Source organism: Colobus angolensis, unplaced genomic scaffold, assembly GCF_000951035.1.
Source record: "Colobus angolensis palliatus isolate OR3802 unplaced genomic scaffold, Cang.pa_1.0 Scaffold29, whole genome shotgun sequence".
Taxonomy (NCBI): domain Eukaryota; kingdom Metazoa; phylum Chordata; class Mammalia; order Primates; family Cercopithecidae; genus Colobus; species Colobus angolensis.
The window spans coordinates 5831673-5854083 of NW_012116154.1; the positions used below are offsets into that span (position 1 = coordinate 5831673).

Consider the following 22411-nt stretch of genomic DNA (forward strand, 5'->3'; position numbering starts at 1 on the left):
TTTTGAAAAGATAACAAAATTGGCAAACCTTTAGCCAGACTAAGAAAAAAGAGAGAAGATCCAAATAAATAAAATTAGATGAAAAGGAAGACATTACGACTGATATTGCAGAAATTCAATGAATCATTAGTGGCTACTATGAAAAATTATATGCCAATAAGTTGGAAAATCTAGAAGACAGGGATAAATACCTAGACACATACCACCTACCAAGATTGAAGATGAAGAAACCCAAAACTTGAACTGACCAATAACAAGATCAAAGTTGTAAAAAAGTCTCCCAGCAAAGAAAAACTTGGGACCTGATGGCTTCACTGCTGAATTCTACCAAATATTTAAAGAAGAACTAATACCAATCCTACTCAAACTCTTCTGAGAAATAGAGGAGGAGGGAACATTTTCAAACTCATTCTATGAAGCTAGTATTACCCTGATACCAAAACCAGACAAAGACACATCAGAAAAAGAAAACCACAGGCCAATATCCCTGATGAGTGTCAATGCAACAATCCTAAAAAAAATACTAGCAAAGCAAATTCAACAACACATTAAAAAGATTCATATGACCAAGTTGACCAAGTGGGATTTATCCTAGGAATGGAAGGATGGTTCAACATATGCAAATCAATGTGATACATCATATCAACAGAATGAAGAACAAAAACCATATGATCATTTCAACTGATGCTGAAAAGGCATTTGACAAAGTTCAACATCCCTTCATGATAAAAACCCTAAAAACATTGGGTATAGTAGGAACATACCTCAACATAATAAAAGCCATATATGACAGACCCATAGCTAGTTTCATACTGAATGGGGAAAAACTGAAAGCCTTTTCTCTAAATCTAGAACATGATTAGGATGCCAACTTTCCTCACAGTTACCCAACATAGTACTTGAAAGCTAGAGCAATCAGACAACATAAAGAAATAAGAAAGGAAGAAGTCAAATTACCTTTGTCTGCCGATGCTATAAACTTATATTTGGGAAAATCTAAAGATTCCACCAAAGAACTATTAGGACTGATAAGCAAATTAAGTAAAGTCACAGGATACAAAATCAACATACAAAAATCTTAGTATTTTCTATATGCCAAGAGCGAACAATCCAAAAAAGAAATCACATTTCTAATAGATACAAATAAAATTAAATACCTAGGAATTAATAAAAAAAGTGAAAGATCTCTACAATGAAGACTACAAAATGTTAGTGATAGAAATTGAACAGGACACAAAAATTAGAAAGATATTCCATGATTATGGATTGGAAGAATCAATGTTGTTAAAATGTCCATACTACCCAATGCAATCTGTAGATCCCATGCAACCTCTATCAACATTTCTTCAAAGAAATAGAAAAAACAATCCTAAAATGTATGTGGAACCACAAATGACCCAGACTAGTCAAAGCCATACTGAATGAAAAAAAAACAAAAAACAAAAACCAAAAAACAAATGGAAGAATCACATTACCTGACTTTAAATTACACTACAGAGATATAGTAATCAATACAGCATGGTTTTGGCATAAAAACATAGACACATAGACCAATAGAAGAGAGAACTCAGAAACAAATCAATACATTTATAGAGCTCTCATTTTCAACAAAGGTGCCAAGAACACACACTGGGGGAAAGGACAGTTTCCTCAGTAAATGGTGCTGAGAAAATTAGATATTCATATGCAGAAGAATGAAACTGGATCCCTCTCTCGTCATATATAAAAATCAAATCAAAATGGATTAAAGACATAAAGCTAAGACCTCACACTATGAAACTACTACAAGAAGGCACGGGAAAATCTCCAGGACATTGGACTGATTAAAAATTTATTGAGTAATACCCAAGAAACAAAGGCAACCAAAGCAACAATGGACAACAAAGATCACATCAAGTTAAAAAGTTTCTGCACAGCAAAGAAAACAATCAACAGAGTGAAGAGACAACCCACAGAATGGGGGAACCATTTGCAAACTATCCATCTGACAAGAGATTAATAACCAAAATATGTAAGGTGCTTCACTCTACAGGAAAAAAAATCTAAGAATCCAATTAAAAAATGGGCAAAAGATCTGAATAGACATTTCTCAAAAGAAGACATACAAATGGCAAACAGTACAGGAAAATGTGCTCAACATCAATGATCATCGGAGAAACGCAAATCAAAACTACAATGAGATATCACCTCACCCCAGTTAGAATGGCTTTTATCCAAAAGATGGGCAACAACAAATACTGGCGAGGATGTGGAGACAAGGGAACCCTCATACACTGTTGGTGGGAATGTAAATTAGTACAACCACCATGGAGAACAGTTTTGAGGTGTCTCAGAAACTAAAAATAGAGCTACTGTGTGATCCAGCAATCCCACCGCTGAGTATGTACCCATGAGAAAGGAAATCACTATATTGAAGAGATACCTGCACTCCCATGTTTACTGTAGCACTATTGACAATAGCCAAGATTTGGAAGCAACAGAAGAATGCATAAAGAAAATGTGGTATGGAGTTCTCACAACAGAGAACTATTCTGCCATGAAAAAGAATGAGCTCTCTTCTTTGCAACAACATGGATAGAATTGGAGGTTGTTATGTTAAGTGAAATTAGCCAGGCACAGAAAGACAAATTTCTCATGTTCTCATTAAAATTTCTCAATTTCTCATGTTCAATTAAAATAATTGAATTTCAGAAGATAGAGAGTAGACAGACGGTTACCAGAAGTTGGTAAAGGTAGTTGGAGGAGGGGGTGAAAGAGAAGTGGGGATAGCTAATGGGTGCAAAACAAAAGTTAGAAAGAAAGAATAAGGCCTAGTATTTGATAGCTTAACAGGTGACTATAGTCAATAATTATTTATTTGAACATGTAAAAATAATTAAAGAACATAACTTGTTTGTTTATAACACAAAGGATAAATGCTTGAGGCAGTGGGTGCTCCATTTACCCGGATATGATTATTACGCATTGCATGCCTGTATTGAAACATTTCATGTACCCCATAAATACATACACCTACGATGTACCCACAAAAATTAAAAATGATTTTAAACATTTAAAATAAAAATAAATGAAGTAAAATCTGCTTGAAAAATGAAATATCAGTCATAACATTGACTTTAATGTGAAATGGGTTGGAATTATTCAAGAGACCAACTTAAAAAAGAACTGCGAGAACCTGAACAGGTAGCATCTGAAAGGGAAAGCCTTATATGTGAAAATACGTTCAACTTGATTAACAATCAAAGGTATGCTAAACAAAACATACATGTTTTTGCTTATCTAACTAGAAATGAGTTTTTTTTTTTTTTTTTTTTCTGAGATGGAGTCTTGCTCTGTCACCCAGGCTGGAGTACAGTGGCGTGATCTTGGCTCGCTGCTACCTCCGCCTCGCGAGTTCAAGAGATTCTCCTGTCTCAGCCTCCTAAGTAGCTGGGATTATGGGCATGTGCCACCACATCCAGCTAAGTAGAGATGGGGTTTCACCATCTTGGCCAGGCTGGTCTTGAGCTCTTGAAATCTGATCCATCCGCCTCGGCCTCCCAAAGTGCTGGGATTACAGGTGCCCAGCCATAAACGAGTTGTTAAAATGTATACTGATGTCAGTGTAGGATGTAGGGAAACCTGCTAGTCATACACTACTGGTAGGAGACATTGAAAGCAATTTGAGAATCTGTATTAACAGTGGAAACTATGCATAATCTCTGACTCAGCAATTCTACTTGTGTCCCTAAGGATAAAATTAGTAGTATGCAAGAAGATTTGGTAATAGCGAAAACTTGAAAAACAAATAACAATAAGGTAGCTCTTAAATATGGTATCTTTACTCAATAGTATACCCTGCAGCCATTAACAAGGTGCTGGAGAAAGAGGTCTGCATATGTGCAGAAAAGCCAGTTACAAAATGACATGTATAATATAATCACAGTTTTGTGGAAACTGTGGAAATGACCTAGAAAAGAATTGAGACAGAGGTTAACAGTGGTTATCTCAGAGTCGGGTGGAGTGGACACAAGGCTAGCAGGATGGCATGCAGTTGAGAGTCAGGAGATGGGACAGACTTGGACACATATCCTGACTCTGCCACTGTGGGAACTGCGGCAACTTGCTCACAGAGTCCTTATCTGTAAAATGGGGATAATGCTACTTCTTAGGGTTTGTTAAAGGATGAAAAGAGATGATGTTGATAAAGTACATAGCACAATATCTGGTACAAATGAATACTAATTGATAGATATGTAGATTTTTAAATCTGCAATGACCAATTTTCTACAATGAACACATTACTTTTGTAACAAAAGTTATTTCAAAAAATGTAAACACATATAGAATTCTAATTAATGATATACATGCTCAAGTGAAAGCAGAGAAGGGAAATATACGATGTCCACAACTTACTTTGAAATGTCTCAAAATATAAGATGGGTTGGTGGTGGGTATACACAAGTTTACTACAAAATTCTTTCAACTTTGTTATATATTTGAAAACACAATACAATGTTGGGGAGAAGGCAGAAAAAAAGAGAATGCCCTTGTTTTTAGGAAATACACAGTAAAGTAAAAGTTGAGCATCCAAAATCCAAAAATCCAAAGTCCAAAATGCTCCCAAACCTGAAACTTTTGGAGCACTTACGTGATGCCACACTTGATCTCATGTGACAGGCTACAGTGAAAACGAAGTAAAAATTCTGTTTCATGTACAAATTATTAAAAATATTATATAAAATTACCTTCAGGTATGTGTAAAAGGTATATATGAAACATTTGAATGGCATATTTAGACTCAGCTCCCATTCCCAAGATATTTCATGATGTATATACAAATATTTCATAATGTATATGCAAATATTCCAAAATAAAAAAAGAATCCAAAATCTAAAACACTTCTGTTCTAACTTCTTAAAATAATTCAGAAAAAAACATCGTGTATGTATAAAGATAGAACAACAAAGCAAATGTGGTAGATGTTCATGTTTAGGGACTCTGGGTAGAGGATTTATGGGGATTCTTTGCACTTTTCTTGCAACTTTTCTGTTAGTCTGAAATAATGTCAAAATAAAATGTTTTAAAAAGGTATGAGGTTAAAAACAAAAGCGTGAATCCAAGGTCAGTTCTTAAACTCTGCTTGTAACAACCTGGGCTGGGACCCAACACCTCCAGGAAATCATTGCTGGGAGATAATGCTACTTCTTAGCGTTTGTGAAAGGATGAAAAGATTCCCTATATGGCCATGTGTGGCGGCTCACACCGGTAATCCCAGCACTTTGGGAGGCGGAGGTGGGAGGATCACTTGAGGTCAGGAGTTTGAGACCAGTCTGGCCAACATGGTGAAACCCTGTTTCTACTAAAAATGCAAAAATTGGGAGGCCAAGGCGGGCAAATCACGAGGTCAGGAGATCGAGACCATCCTGGCTAACACGGTGAAACCCTATCTCTACTAAAAATACAAAAAATTAGCCAGGTGTAGTGGTGGGCGCCTGTAGTCCCAGCTACTCAGGAGGCTGAGGCAGGAGAATCGTTTGAACCCAGGAGGTGGAGGTTGCAGTGAGCCAGGATCATGCCACTGCACTCCAGTCTGGGTGACAGAGTGAGACTCCATCTCCAAAAAAAAAAAAAAAAAAAAAAAAAAGGATAATAGTCTCTATAAATTAGACCATGGAATGGACAGAGATCTTGGAAAGCAACTCATCAAAAGTCTACCAACCTACACATCATCCTGTATATGTACTGAAGATCATATACAGTCCCAAGATGAGAACTCTAGAGGCAAATAAAGGGTATGGTTCCTGTCCGCAGGCTGTTGCTGCATCTTAGAGGGGGACTCATACTCCAGAGCTTTGGTGCTTGTTGGCTGTCTGCCTTCTCTACTACACATGAGCGCCTCACAAGCAATGCTTAATCCAACCAGCATCCAGCTTGCATGGCGCACTTCATTCTTATTATTCAAATGAAGGAACAGCTGGTGAATGACAGGTGGGAATGAAGGCATGATGGGCATGAGATATTATAAATTATTCTAATAGAGGGTCATACCCTTTTCCACAATCAAATCTCATACTACCCAGTGGTCCAAACTACAATCCAGAGGCAGGAGCTCAGAGAGATGGGAGCAACTGTGGTTCCCCCTTCCCAGCTTGGGAAACAGCAAAACCTCTATCCTGCAATTCCAAGGGTCAAGGACATCCTGCTCTAAGAGTTCTACTCAACAAACTTTTAAAGTGGCTGCTGGGAGGTGGTTTGCGTTTATAGAAGTTGGAGTATTTGGAAGGGAGATACAATAGAATGGAACATGTAAATTTCCAACAACTTGCTAATGTTTAGAAAACATAGCTTGAGATTTCACATAACCTGGCCAGAAGGCGAAGCAGACAAATATTTAGTGAGCTGCTACTAGGGACTGAGGTTCTGACCCAAGAGGGATGAATAAAAATAACTACCAGGAGCTGTACTGCCTTTATAGAAGAAACTAGAGACCGCTTACCCAACATTACAGACAGTGCTGAATCTATAGTTGAAAAAGGACTGAAGATAAACTCTTTGACAGCTCAATCTATTTTTTTTTTTGGCAGAACCATTTCCTACTTTTGTGGGCAGGCTTTGAAAACTCATGGGACAAATTTTTCTGATGTATTTACTTTTCTCCTAGAGGCTAAGCTTTTGTTATTTTGGAGAACTTGAAAGATTATATGCAGACTTTTGTTATCAGCACCATCAAATAGTCCATTTCATGCATTCTCAATAGCCAGTGTGCTAGGATAGATGTGTTCGTACGGCCTAGAGCTGGGTTTGATGGGAGATTTGTGTGCAGGGAAGTGCTCATAGGTTTTCTCCCTAGAAAGGGCTTCCTGGTCAAAACAGGTTTGGGAACAACAGAAATTAAAGATGAACAAATTCATGGTTATGAGAAGGAACTGTTTCACTCTGTTTAACCCGATTATTTTCCTACATTATTGGGCTACAGAACTTTTTTTCTCATAACAAACTTATTAACAAGCAACGGATCTCATGTTTTGTGGAATACTTCTGAAAAATCTACTATCAAAATAAGAGTCCTAATCATCACTGGAGTTTTACTCCCCAAACTAATTATGCTCTACGGCATTTGGGTGAACTTAGCCAGGCAAAGTCTGTGCCCAGGTGTAAGAAATCCACCTCCTTGGGGCCAGGCGCAGTGGCTCACGCCTGTAATCCCACCGCTTTGGGAGGCCGAGGCAGGCAGATCACCTGAGGTCAGGAGTTCAAGACCACCCTGGCTAACATGGTGAAATCCCATCTGTATTAAAAATACAAAAATTAGCTGGGCGTGGTGGCAGGCGCCTGCAATCCCAGTGAGTCGGGAGGCTGAGACAGGAGAATTGCTTGAACCCTGGAGGCAGAGGTTGCAGTGAGCCAAGATTGTGCCATTGCACTCCAGCCTGGGCAACAAAAGCAAAATTCCATCTCAAAAAAAAAAAAAAGAAATTCACCTCCTAGCCATAATGCCATCACCAATGGCATGGACGTGGTGAAGTTGTTTAATCTCCCCCCCAATCTTTTTTTTTTTTTTTTTTTTGAGACAGGGTCTCACTCTGTCACCCAGACTGGAGCACAGTGGCATCATCTTGGCTCACTGCAACCTCTGCCTCCCAGGCTCAAGCAATCCTCCCACCTCAGCCTCCTGAGTAGCTGCAACTACAGGCACAAGCCACCACATCTGGCTATTTTTTTAATTTATTTTTTTGTAGAGATGAAACTTTGTCATGTTGCCCAGGCTGTAATCTCTTGAGTCCTCAGTTTCTTTATCTGCAAAACGAGTTTGTGAATCAAAGCACTCTTTCAAATCTAACAATCTAAACGATAAAGTGGGAAAGTAGGGGAACTTCCACTCATTGACTTGATTTCCTTGTTATCGTAAGGAATCCTGAGAATTATGCTGAAGGCAGGCTTCGATACATCCGTACTGCACGTGGGGTGCCACACCCAGCGGTTTGTGAACTATCTCTTTGCAATACAGTCCTCTGGGTCCTGTGTCCACACTCACCCCAGGCCATGATCTTGACTGAATGATAAAAGGCCAAGTTGTCTATCTTATTCCCTCAGCTCCGCAGCTCTTTGGGAAATGCCTCTTCAGCCTCTGCCAGGAGGAACTGGGAGACGGGGACAAAATGTGTGTAACAGCAAAGTCCCTGAGAGGGACAAGGGTCTCAGACCAGGGAGACTCCTGATGGTAGAGGAAGTGACCCCCTTCTCCACTGGGAATGGGTTGGGAGAGGTGCGCGCTGCCAGGCAGGAAGGCACAGTGGTTTTCAGAGCACTGGCAGCAACCCTGGGCCTCCTGGTGTACCTGCATTTTAAAGAAAACTATGTAAAAAAAATAAGTTTCCAGCAGCCAAGGAAATCAGCCTCTGAGGGTGGAATGTCTGGGTTGAAATTGGTGTTTCTCAGTGACAGGTGGCCCTGAACCCTCTGGAATCACACTAGAAGGGCTGCCTCTCTAGCCTTTACCAAGGCTGGCCTCGCCAGCCCTGTGCACCTGAGAGGTGCTTCCACTGTAGGAATGCTGAGGAACAGGCCAGGGCCTGGTCCCGGGACTATTTTGCTGCTGGATTCGCAGGATCTTTGATATCCTGTGGTTTTTTGTTGTTGTTATTACAACATAGTGATAATATCACTCCCTTTTTCCCTCCTGTGGTCTTTACAATAGCATATCACAGTCATTTTCACGGATTGAAAAACATTTCATGTGGCCCTTTCCTCTATTCAGGATCTGATACTATTTTTTTCCCCTCTCTAATAATTAGCCTACTATCCTTAAGACAGGTGTGTGATGAATGCTCACAGCTGTGTGCAGCATCACTGACTTCACAATGGCTCCACTGCGTCTTAGTATGAACCAGGCACGGTGCTAGGTTCTGGGGATACAATGGCACCCAGGTGCTCCTTGGGAGAACATATAGTCGTATGTATGTGTGCGTGTGTGTGTGTGTGTAAGAGAGACAGAGAGAGAGAGAGAGAGAGAGAGATCGATCAATCCTGGTGAAGCCAGATGGCATTTAGATGAACATTCAGGAAGACTGATCACACCACACCAGGAGTTCAGCAGAGTGGTTAAGCCAGTGACTTAGGATCAGAGTAGTCAACAATTCCACTTCCATCGCTCACTAGCTTTGTGACTTCTAGGCAAGTTTCTTCCCCTCTGTGACTTTCAGTGGCCTAATCTGCAAAATGCGAATGATGATAGTTACAGTTTATGAGGATTGTTCTGAACATTAAATGAAATAAGGATGCATAGCGCTTGCTGTAATGTCTGGCATACAGCCAGTACTTAATCACAAAAATCAGTTAGCCACCGAGGGCTTACTATGTGCCAAGGACTGTTTTGGGGACTTCCATCTTTCATGTATTAACTCATTTCAACTTTAAAACAACACTTTAAGGTGGGAACCAGTATTTTATAGATAACTAAATGGGAGGTTATATAACTTGCTTGCCCAGCTTGCCCAAGGTTGTAAAAGTTGAAAGTAGGATAGTGAAGGTATTATTAAAGTTGTTATTATTTTTATTATTATAATATTTCTAGCATCCATTCTAGTAAGTTTTTCATTTATTTTATTGTTTTGAGTCCGCTGGATTATGCAGGAAGCAGTTTGTGCTCCAGTAGCTTTTGCAAGAGAGAACTGGATTCTCTAGATCTGGGCTGAATTTTATAGGTGCAGTTGCATCAATTCACCAGCAGATGGCAGGATATAGCGGTTATTTTACTCATCTCGAGAGAAGGACTTGGTACAAGAAAGGTCTCAGGACCAGGCGTCATGGCTCACAACTGTAATCCCAGCACTTTGGAAGGCCAAGGCGGGCGGATCACTTGAGGTCATGAGTTCTAGAGCAGCCTGGCCAACATGGTGGAACCCGATCTCTACTAAAAATGCAAATATTAGCTAGGTGTGGTGGTGCACCTGTAGTCCCAACTACTTGGGAGGCTGAGGCAGGAGAATTGCTTGAACCCGGGAGGCGGAGGTTGCAGTGAGCCAAGATTGTGCCATTGCACTCCAGCCTGGCCAACAGAGCAAGGCTCTGTCTCAAAAATAATAATAATAATAACAACAAAAAGCCTCACAAGAATTATGGGCTGGCATGGTGGCTCATGCCTATAATCCCAGCATTTTGGGAGGCCAAGATGGGTTGGTCACTTGAGGTCGGGAGTTCGAGACCAGCCTAGCCAACATGGTGACACCTTGTCTCTTCTGAAAATACAAAAATTAGTCACGTGTGGTGGTGTGCGCCTGTAATCCCAGCTACTCAGGAAGCTGAGGCTAGAGAATTGCTTGAACCCAGGAATTGGAGGTGGCAGTGAACCAAGATCAGGCCACTGCACTCTAGCCTGGGTGATAGAGTAAGATTATGTCTCAAAAACCAAAAAACAGAACAAAACAAGAACAAAAAAAGAAACAAGAATTATGGCCCAAGTAGCGTGGGTACTTTGCTATGCGGCGAGGTTACAGAGTAGGTGATGTGGTGTTTTAGATGGTTACGGTACTAGTCAGGGTTCTCCAGAGGGACAGAACTAATAGGATAGATATATATGTAAAGGGGAGTTTATTAAGTATTAACTCAAATGATCACAAGGTCCCACAATAGCCCATCTGCAAACTGAGAAGCAGGGAGAGCCAGTCCAAGTCCCAAAACTGAAGAACTTGGAGTCTGATGTTCAAGGGCAGGAAGCATCCAGCACAGGAGAGAGATGTAGGCTGGGAGGCTAGGCTAGTCTTGCCTTTTCACGTTTTTCTGCCTGCTTTATATTCGCTGGCAGCTGGTTAGCTGGTGCCCACCCAGATTGAGGGTGGGTCTGCCTTCCCCAGTCCACTGACTCAAATGTTAATCTCCTTTGGCAACACCCATACACACACACACCCAGGAACAATATTTTGCATCCTTCAATCCCATCAAGTTGACACTCAATATTAACCATCACAGTTACTGTCACCTTTAAGCCTGATGAGGCCAGGGCTTTCTCTAGCACTGGCTGGACATGGGGTTTATTCTGGTCTGGCCAAGCAATGGTGGGGTCAAAAGGCTCCCGAAATTCTACAGAGGCCTCTTCACACAATGACTGCACATCACAACTCCATCTGGGTTGGTCTCTGCCCACTGTACATTTGGACAGTAACTCTGTGGAAAAGCCTGGGGGAGGAAGGTGTCCGTGGAGCCCAGGGGGTCCAGTTCCTTCCCCCAGGTTAGACCTGGTGCTGCTCCTCCTCCATAGCTGACCTTGCACTTCTCCCAGATGCAGGGGCTGCCGGTGGTGTAAGCCAACCTCAGAGCACCCCCTTCTACATGAGGGTACATGGTCATGAGCTGGGAGCGAAAGGTAAGCTACACAATAAATATGGCCCCACGCGAAGGTTTTGTGGGGAGAAGCCCATTGTTTGTTATCTAAAATTAACTCAGAATATCATGGGTGAAAAGGTAACATTTGCGTGAATGACTAGAATGAAACGGAAGGCACACAGAGATGTCAAGTTCTGCCAGTAGCTTGTGGTCATCCTCTCCACACTCCCCAGCCTCCCAGATCCTCCTATACCCTCGTGGGGACAGTTTAAGGAAAAAGTTTGAGAAGCTATGTCCCTATTCTCTGGACTGTAAATTCCTGGAAGTAAGCTCCTGTTTGGAGTAGACAAGATGTAGTTCATTAATGAATAAAGACTAGGGTGTGTGTGTGTGTGTGTGTGTGTGTATGTATGGGGTGGAATCCTGTAGACAGATAGGAGCACGGGGCACTGGGTTGTGAGGAGTCCACCTGGCTCTGAGTGAGGTCTGACAGCCTGTGTTTCTAACAAGCTCAGCATCAATTATTACTAAGGGATCCGCTTAAAAATGTCAGACACCGGGCTGGGCGCAGTGGCTCACACCTATAATCCCAGCACTTTGGGAGGCCGAGGCGGGTGGATCACCTGAGGTCAAGAGTTCAAGTCCAGCCTGGCCGACCTGGTGAAACCCTGTCTCCACTAAAAATACAAAAATTAGCTGGGCATGGTGGCAGACACCTGTAATCACAGCTACATGGGAGACTGGGGCAGGAGAATCACTTGAACCCAGGAGGCGGAGGTTGCAGTGAGCCAAGATGGCGCCACTGCATTGCAGCCTGGGCGATAACAGCAAGACTCTGTCTAAAAAAAAAAAGAAAAAAGAAAAAAGTCAGACACCCCTGGCATCAGTGCATGGACACTTTCATTTTTATGGCTGCATTACCAGAAGTACTGGTCAGGGTCCTATGAGGATCACACGACTTAAACATGTGACAGGCCTGGTGATGTGTATCTGGCAAATAGCAGGTTCTTAGGAAATGTTGGCTGCTTGCATGTTCATGGCAATTGTCTGTGAGAATATTCTTTTTTTTTCTTTTTTTTTTTGAGACAGGGTCTCACTCTTGTCACCCAGGCTGGAGTGCAGTGGTGCGATCTCGGCTCACTGCAACCTCCGCCTCCCAGGTCCAAGTGATTCTCCTGCCTCAGCCTCCTGAATAGCTGGGATTACAGGCGCCTACCACCACGCCCGGCTAAGTTTTTGTATTTTTAGTAGAGATAGGGTTTCACTATGTTGGCCAGGCTGGTCTTGACCTCCTGATCTTAGGTGATCCACCCGTCCTGGCCTCCCAAAGCGCTGGGATTACAGAGGTGAGCCACCGTCCCTGGCTGAGAATATTCTTTAACCATTGGGTGCTAGTTCCTTTTAGACACTGTGTAGAAATGGGCAATGTTTTGACCAAATCTTCCCTGGAACCACATGGGAACTGAGGTGTGTCTCCATCACAGGGAATGTCTCTGATTTTGCTAAGTAGCCGTATCAGGGAGACGGCAGACGTCTGGAAGAAACTTGAAGCATTTGGACAAAGTTAAGTTCTAAAAATGCTGAGGAAGTTTTAGAGGTGGCCATGTGGAGAGGAGTTTATATAATATAGTCCCGTAAGGCTGCAAATAGATTTAAAAGGGAGCACAGCTCAGAGCCACCTGCTTGGAATAAACTAGTTTAGGGCAATTCCCAGAATCTTACAGTATCCGCTGTGGACTGAATTGTGTCTTCCCCCAGATTCACATGTTGAAACCCTAACTCATTGTGAGTCTAATAAGAGATAGGGCTTTCTGGAGGTAATTAAAGTTAAACGAGGTCATCAGGGTGGGGTCGTAACCTAAGAGGATTGGTGGCCTTATGAGAAGAGGAGACAGAGCACTTTCTCCTGAGCAACCTCAGGAAGATTCGAAAAGGCTTGTGAGTGAAAGTGAATGGTGCTGGTGAGTCCAGAGCACACTGAGGAGAGGCCGTGTGAGGACACAGTGAGCAGGCAGCATCTGCAAGCCGGAAAGAACTCTCCCAGGAATCGAATTTGCCGACACCTTGATCTTGGACCTCCTGGCCTCTGGGACTCTGAGAAAATAAATTTATTTTGTTTAAGCCACCCAGTCTACAGTATTTTGTTATGGTAGCCTTAGCAGACTACCCTGATAGGGCCGTGATTTGAAAGAATCTTAGAAGTCATCCCACCCAACTATTTTATTTTATGAATGTGCTTCCGGACTCAAGACTGGAAGCAAGAACTGGTCGGAAGACAAGAAAAAACTCACAATTTGTCTGCTACTTGTAGATGAACCTACGTGTGCAGAGTTGGAACCCAATGTTCCTTTAAAGTAGAGTAAAAATAGGTTTTGCACTTGGAAAGACTGAGCACGGTTTAGAGGCCTTAAACGCCCCCTACTAGGGGTAAGACACTCTGCTAATTGCTAAGACACTGAGAGGTAGAAGATCTCTGCTGCTTGTTACATGACTCACCAACTATTCAGGCACCAGATATTTCCTGAGCACCTATTATGTGTCAAGTACAAAACTTGATTCCAGGGATGTAGAAAGAGTTTACTGTCCAGGAAAGGAGACAGGTATATAGATAGATGACTAATATAGTGCCATAAGTACTAGATTCAAATATGTCATATAATATGCTATCTAGGACAAGGAGCTCCAGAGTAACCGTAGGAAGATTAGAAAAGGCTTGTGGGCAAAGGTGGGCAGACAGTGGTTCTGGTAGATTCCAGAGCACATTCCAGGAGAAAAATGTGCACTCCCACTGCCCCTTTCTCAAACAGCATCATCTCTTTCATACCTGGATTACTGACTGCAGCATCACCTTACTATCACCTATACCTGCTAGTATCTCTGGCTGATATATTTGCCACAAAGGAGTCATGATCTTTTTAGGCCATGAATCTGGATCATTATCACTTCCCCTGCCTAACATTTTTCAGAGGTATCTCATGCTGTTAGGATATTTAGTAGCATGCAATAATGAAGATGATTAAAATATCAAATGTACATGGTCCTTCTTACATAGCTGTTGTTCATCGATATGCTTTACATGTACACTTGGTTCTCATTATTTGTGGATTCCATATTTGTGAATTCACCGACTTACTAACATTAATTTCAATACTCATGGTGCTTGTGTGGCCGTTCCTGGGTAGGTGCAGAATGGCAAAATATTTTGAGTCATTAGATGCTTCTGTTTCTAGCTGAGCTCCAATAAGATGGCACTGTGCCATACTGTAAATAGGTATCTTCTCATGGTCCCATTGTTTGCATTTTGTGATTTTTGTTGGTGACGTCACTGTTAAAAATGGCCCCAGGCATAGTGCTGACATATCACAGCAAGAATGTTGTGATATGTCTTACAGAGAAAATGTGTGTGTTAGACAAGCTTTGTTTGGAAATGAGTCATAGTGCTGTTAGCCCAAGTTCAATGTTAATGAATTAACAATACATATGCAAATAAAGTGCTTTAACAACTGAAACATACATAAAACAAGGTTATATATTGATCGGTTGATGAAAATATTGTGACTAGAGGCTTGTAGGAACCTAACCCCATATTTCCTTTGAGAGCAATGGTGCAGTGCTCACTAACTTCTTGTTTGAAGTGACTTTAAAGAACATAACTCCAGTGAATTATGATTATTGACTGCAGTAACTCACTTAAAATTAATAAGAAACTTATACAATAATAGATGAAGTCTTTTCTATCACATACACAGCTATCTGGTGCATTGTCCCCCCTTTCTTTCCCTGGCCACATTGGCCTTCTTTCAAGTCTTTAAAGTTGATGTTTTGTTCCTGATCTCAAGGACCTTGTCATAGACTATTTCCTTTGCCTTCTCACCCCACCCCATCTAAACCAGCCAGTTTAAAACCCTGTTATTCCACCTCATGTCACCTTTTCCTTTACATTCTTAGCGCAACTTACAGTTTTATTTCATTCATTTTTTGACGTCTTTCCTGCCTTCTCAACTATTCAACCCATGAGGGCGGAGCCAGCAAGTCGCTTGCAAGTCTTAACTCTGCTTGTTTGCTCTCAGGCAGAGGAGGATGAGCATATGAGGAGGATTGGGAAAAATGCTCAGAGAGGGAGGAGGCAATCAGGCTTTATTATCAAGAAGCAGGAGAGGAGAGAGTCTTCCATCAAACAGTGTCAGATGCCTCAGAGATAAGGAAAGGATGGAACAGTGAATTTCACCTGAATTTCATATCAAGGAGGGTGTTGGTGGGAAATGCAGGAAGGTTGTAGAACAGTGGAGGTGCATGCTGGGGTGCAGCAGGTTGAGGAATGCATAGGGCATATGAAAAGGAGGAGAGAGAACTCTTATGGAGCTTGGCTGGGATGGAAAAGATGAAGGGAACAGTCACAGTGGACAAGGATACAGGATTATAGGATGGTTTTGTAGCAAGTGAAAGATAAATACATTTTCTAAACCAAGGAGGAAAAAGATAGTTGAAAGAAATTGAGAATAGTAGAAAGAATGGGGGAAAAACTAGGATCAAGTCAAGATCACTAGTGAAGAAATACACCTTAGAAAGATGTAGAGATATACACTTTTCCCTTGGGGCCAGAGAGAAAGAGGCAAGGGTGATTTTAAGTGGAGACATTTCTAGATGCAGGGTGGGAAGCTGGAGGACTGTAAGCTGTGAGTTTCTTGATGTAGGGGGCAAGGTGTCTGCTGGAAGGACTAGATGTGAAAGCTCAAAGTGACAAGGTTTGGAATGGTGTGTGGTGGAGGGGAAGAGCAACCACTGAAAGGCAGCTGAGCAGTGCTGAGGGTTGGCCTCAGCTGGCCACCAAAAATCTGAGTGATGCCAGTGCATGTAGTTCTGGCATTCTTTCCCTCTCCCAGCAGTGCCCAGCAATCCAGGTAAAGGCCCAGAGAATGTGGGTTACTACCCTCATCCCAGGTTGAAGTATAAGGCAACAGGGCTTGGGTCTCGAGAGTGCTGGCAAGCATGGTTGAAGCAATGGACCTGGAGCCTGCACTAAATGGGTAGGGCTGTGTGGCCAAGAGGTTGGCTAAGGAAGAAGAAAGAGTCCTGTGGGTAAGGATCCTAATGAGGTTAGGGGGAACAAAAGCAAGACCAGTGACCTGGCATCCTTAAGCATGAGGAATTTGGAGCCATAAGAGATGGTGGCATTGGCACATTAGTGTCTACAATGAAGGCCACGGTCCAGGATGTGGCCATGGAAAGTGAAATGTAGTGGAAGTGAGGATGACTAGAGTGCAGGAAGTCAGAAGGGCTTTGGGCCTATGGTATTGAATGATCTGGAGCAGCTGGGAAGTCCCCAGATGATGGCAACAAGTAGGGAAAAGGACGGAATAGGCCAATGGCATGAACCTCAAAGGAAGATAAGGTTTGCAGATCGGAGGCCGCTTGACCATCTAGAATTTGCAAAGGGGAACAAGAATAATCCATGCACCACTTTCAGGAGACAGAGTGAGGGGACCAGGCTGGTTCCACTGGAATGAAATATATAGAAGATTATATTACAAGTTCGGCTAAAGATGGAAATGGTAAAGGGCTTGGGAGGGAGACTCAGAGAGAAATAAAGAGAAGGAAGGTCTGTATTCACAGTACTGGGTCCTAAACAGGAGAGTATACTGGAATCATCTTGAGGGCTAGTCATTATCCCGGAGCCTCTGATTTAGTGGGTCTGAGATGGGGCCTGAGAAACTGAATTTCTAGCAAGTTCCCAGGTGAGGCTGATGCCGTAGGTCCTGGGAGCACACGCTGAGAGCCCCTGTTCTGAGGCATGGACATTAACTGGAGAAGCTTGAAACTGCCTGGGGATGGGGGGATAGACTAATTGGAAATCTTTCAGTGTGGAGACTTTGTTGAACCATGCATCATCACACTTGTTTTAGAATTGCATCTCTGAAAAACAAACATAAAAAGGAAACAGCAATTCTACTCGAACTTGAGTGAGCCAGAAAGAAAGAGACTATGGGGACTGCTCTGTCTACTGGCTTTAAGGTTTTAGGTAATAAAAACTGTAGCAGAAGACCAAATGATAGAAAATTTAATGGAAAGGGAAGAGACTAGATTTTCCCACCAAAGCATGGAAAGATAAAATAAGATAGCTTACCTGTGTGGAGATCGTCTGTTAGGTTTCTCTCGAAGTTTAACTTCTCTTCCTGCAACAACAAAAAGTTGAACATTGAGATCTGTGGGTTGCCTCCTTTTTACAGCCAGGTATTATCGTGAGTGTGACTGAAGGAAGCATTTCCTAAAGGGCACTGGGCAGTAATGTGGGGGAGGAGTTCCTAGCTTGGAACAGTTTGCCCAGGAAGGCAAGGGGTTTCACATTTATCAGGCTGGGGTTTGCAGCCCAGCTCCTGATACTCAGCAATCAACTCACAGTTAACCGCAATTTAAGTATGTAAAATAGTATTATTATAGTGAGATTTAAATGGAACATCATATAAACGGTTGATCACACACTGGCAATGTTGGAGTTGCCCAATAACCGAAAGCCACCTACTATGGACTGAATGCCTGTGTCCCTGCAAATTCATATGTTGAAATCAGTCCCCAGTGTGATGGGATGAGGAGGCGCCGCCCTCTGGGGATACAATTAGTGCCATTATAAAAGAGATCCCAGAGAGCTGCCTTGCCCCTTCTGCCTTATCAAGTTATAGCGAAAGATGGTTGTCTGTGTAGAAGGTCCTCACCAAATGCCAAATCGGCTGGCACCTTGATCTTGACCTTTCCAGCTTCCACAACTCTGAGAAATTTCTGTTGTTTATAAACCACCCGCTTTCTGGTATTTTCTTAAAGCAGTCCGAATGAACCAAAACATTCTAGTTGTTATTACTGTCGATAAACATTACATGACAATGTGCCTCTTCTCTGATGGACAAAGTTTTGACTAAGTGAAAAATCCCACAAAAAACAAAACAACAACAAAAACCAGCAAAGTTTAATGAATAAATGTGTGGTATTTCAATAAAACACACGATTTAGAAAATATCTTTGTTTACGATGTATAGAACTTAAGAAAGTAAAACAAGTGTTCAGATTTTTATCCAATTCTCCAGGATTATTAGAATAATTTACTACATATGGACACATCATTTTCAAGAAAGGCTCTTATTCCACTCCCAAGTAGACTATATATTGAGATAATGAGCTCTGTCTTATGATATTGGAATGGTTTTACATCCTTTCAGTGATTTAATTTTATATTCTTGTCAGCGAAATCTTTTCACTTGGTTATTATTTTTTAAAGTTGTTCATTAACTCCTTAAGAGCTAATACATTGCTCAAATGTCACACAATTATTCTATTATTCTTATTTTTTATCATATCACTCACAGTTCAATTTAAATATTACTTGATAAGGACGACAGGAGAAAGGCAAGCTCATGCCTGCAGGGAGATAATCCTTTAGCAGGGGAGAGCAAGGAGGTGAGAAGAGCTTACAACCAACTACAATACCATTCAGGGTCCAAACAATGCCATCAAAGGGACATCAACAAAATCCTGAGGCCATTCAGATAGGGAAGAGAGTGTAACTGGGCGGTTCCGAGAAGCTGACAGCACCTGAGCCAGGCACTGAAACAGACAGGAATCATATTGGATGAAAAACTAATAAAGGGGCTGGGTGTGGTGGCTCACACCTATAATCCCAGCACGTAGGGGGGCCAAGGCAGGCGGATCGCCTGAGGTCAGGAGTTCGAGGCCAGCCTGGTCAACATGGTGAAACCCCGTCTCTACTAAAAATACAACAAATTAACCTGGCGTAGTGGCGGACGCCTATAATCCCAGCTACAGAGGAGGCTGAGGCAGGAGAATCGCTTGAACGCTGGGGACAGAGGTAGCAGTGAGCCGAGATGGCGCCACTGCACTCTAGCCTGGGCAACAAGAGTGAAACTCTGTTGCAAAAACAAAAAACAAAAACATAAAAAAAGAGAAAAGAAAAAAGAAAAACTAATAGTGACCAGGTGTGTCGGGAGGGTCTTTTAGGCAAGGGGAATGTGACAGAGATGAGGCAGAAAGAATGGAGTATTATTTAGTCAGCGAAGAATTCTGAACTCCTACTCTGTGACAAGCCCTATGCTATGTACAGGAAACTGCAGGCTTTAGGTAACAAAAACTGTAGTGAAAGACTGTTAGAAAATCTAATGAGGCCGGGCGCGGTGGCTCAAGCCTGTAATCCCAGCACTTTGGGAGGCCGAGACGGGCGGATCACGAGGTCAGGAGATCGAGACCATCCTGGAGAACACGGTGAAACCCCGTCTCTACTAAAAAATACAAAAAAACCAGCCGGGCGAGGTGGCGGGCGCCTGTAATCCAAGCCACTTGGGAGGCTGAGGCAGGAGAATGGCGTGAACCCGGGAGGCGGAGCTTGCAGTGAGCTGAGATCCGGCCACTGCATTCCAGCCTGGGCGACAGAGCAAGACTCCGTCTCAAAAAAAAAAAAAAAAAAAAAAAAAAAGAAAATCTAATGAAATGTGGTGGAAAGAATAGGGTGGGATGCCAGGTGGTGTGTCCTACAGAAGGACAGCCTGATGGGAACAGTAAATATTCTGGATTGCTTGATGTTTAAGGAGGAGACTCAGGGGGAACAAGGATTTCCATGGAGTATTAGGAGTCACTCCAGGGAGTGAGATGTGAAAAGGGAAGAAGGCAGAACCATAGGATTTGAACATCTACATCTATGGGCTGAAGGGTTCTGGGTGAAAGAAACAGACAAGCCGCAGTAGAAAAGGTTTGAGGTACAGGGCTCTACAGTGCCTCAGCTGAAGAGAACAGCTACCAGCCCAACAGCATCAAATGCTGTGCAGAGGATCGAGACCATTTTTAAAACTGGATCTTTATCTTGACTTTGATTATACTGTATTCCCTGTAGAACAAATCCAAAATCCATCTCTCGAGCCACATCCTTTGTCTCCTAAGCACCAGACCCATATTTTCCATGTAGGTGATGCAGCATTTCTGAAGAGAAGACCTTAGCAGTCAGTTCCTCCACAACCATTTTTGGAAAGATAAAGAAACCAGAGGGTATGAATCTTAGTGATATATCCAGGGCCATGCAAGGAATTGGTGGGGAGGAGCCAGGACTTGTTTGCTGGCCTCCTGTCTCAGAGTGTCCTCTATGAATTGAAAACATCACATAATTCTTGTTTTTGTTTTGAACAAAGTACCCAGCTGTCTGTTAGAAGCTACTCTTAGATGTCTCCACATTTAGTGAGCTGTTACTGAGTGCTTAAGGTATACCATGTGGAGTGCTAAGCACTGACAGTAGAAAAGGGGTATAGAACACCCTACTTGCCCTACCATGCAGCTGACCAGGTGGTTGGTAGACAGATCAAAATCAGTGGTAAGTGCTTCCTAGGAAACCAACTGGATGTGGCAATTTGGAGTTACAGCTGAGAATCTACTTAGAGTGAGGGCTGGACCCTTTGAGAGGGTAGCATTTAAACTGGAATCTAAAATATGAGATGGAGCCAGTTATGCAATGAAAAGTTCTCATTAAACCACTGCGTTGTTAAAAAACCTTAAGTGGTTCTGTATTGCCTACCAAATCTTAAATATCCTCAGCTATGCATTCAAGACCTTCTACAGTACGACATCCATGGCCTTCCTTGTGTATCTGGGGAACTCCTCTAGCTACTTTCTATTTCCAGCCAAACTAGACTTATCATTATTCTTTAATGCCAATGCTTCTGTGTGTTTGCACATATTACTTCCCCCAGTTGACATACCTCCTTACCAATCAATACTTTGCAAAATTCTATTCATCCTTCAAAACTCATTTCACACACCACTTTCTCCAGGAAGACTTAAAAAACTTCCAAAGTAAACATAATTACTCTATTTAAAATATTTCTAGGCCTAGTGTGGTGGCTCATGCCTGTAATCCCAGCACTTTGGCCGAGGTGGATCACCCGAGGTCAGAAGTTCGAGACCAGCCTGACCAACATGGTGAAACCTTGTCTCTACTAAAAGTACAAAAATTAGCTGGGCGTTGTGGCACATGCCTGTAGTCCCGGCTACTTCGGAGACTGAGGAGGAGAGTCGCTTGAACCGGGAGGCAGAGGTTGCAGTGAGCTAAGATTGCATCACTGCACTCCAGCTTGGGTGACAGAGCGAGACTCCGTCTCTAAATAAATAAATAAATAAATAAATAAATAAATATTTCTAAAGGATCTTTAAGCTCTTTGTATTAGTCCATTTTCGTACTGCTATGAATAAATTCCTGAGACTGGGTAATTTATAAAGAAACGGAGGTTTAATGGACTCACTGTTCCACATGACTGAGGAGGCCTCACAATCACGGCGGATGGTGAAGCAGAAGCAAAGGCACATCTTACATGTCAGGAGGTAGGGCAGCGTGTGCAGGGGCACTGCCCTTTATAAAACCATCAGATCTCATGAGATTTATTCACCATCATGAGAACACCATGGGAAAAACCCACCCCTATGATTCAATTACCTCCCACTGGGTCCCTCCCACAACACGTGGGGATTGTGATAGCTACAATTCAAGATGAGATTTGGGTGGGGACACAGTCAAACCATATCACTCTACCAAGGTGGACAGCTCTAATCACTTTCTGCCTTGGATTCTAGCATGTAATGCATTCATACAACGTTCCTCTATCGGACTATAAACCCTCAGTAGAGAAGGCCATGGTTTCATCAACGTTTATCTGCACATTGTGTCTCCTGGCACAGTGACTTGCATTTAGGTGGTACCTTGCATGTTTTTAAAAAATTTGACTCAAAAATATCATTGGCAATTTAAAGATGCCTAATACCAATGTATAATATTATAACACAACAATGCTAATATTTTAATGATTCTAAGATGTACATGTATTCATTTACCTTTTAACATATCTGGAATTGGAATGTATCTCACAATCATTGGCATATCATGGTTACATTGGCAGCATTTTCTATCTTTGTGCTATATAAGATAATGGTACATGTTACAATTGACGGCATCTAATATTTAATGAAATGTGGCATTTAATTCTATAGTTTATTTCAGCAATATATTATGCAAAAATTTCACAAACAATACCCTATATTGAACAAGTATCTACTCTGTGCACAGTTA

The 22411-nt window shown here is 42.2% G+C and overlaps 1 protein-coding gene across 2 annotated transcripts in view; it reads right to left on the bottom strand.

Annotated features, from left to right (window-relative positions):
- LOC105516794 (chromosome unknown open reading frame, human C4orf19) overlaps positions 1-22411 on the bottom strand; it is a 131779-nt gene that overhangs the window by 15434 nt on the left and 93934 nt on the right. Inside the window, exon 2 of one of the 2 annotated variants that reach the window (XM_011949133.1) lies at positions 17429-17477. The gene's annotated coding sequence lies outside the window, so the exon portion shown is untranslated. Of the gene's footprint in view, positions 1-17428; positions 17479-22411 lie in introns of those variants that run through there. The other variant, XM_011949132.1, reaches the window with a different exon arrangement.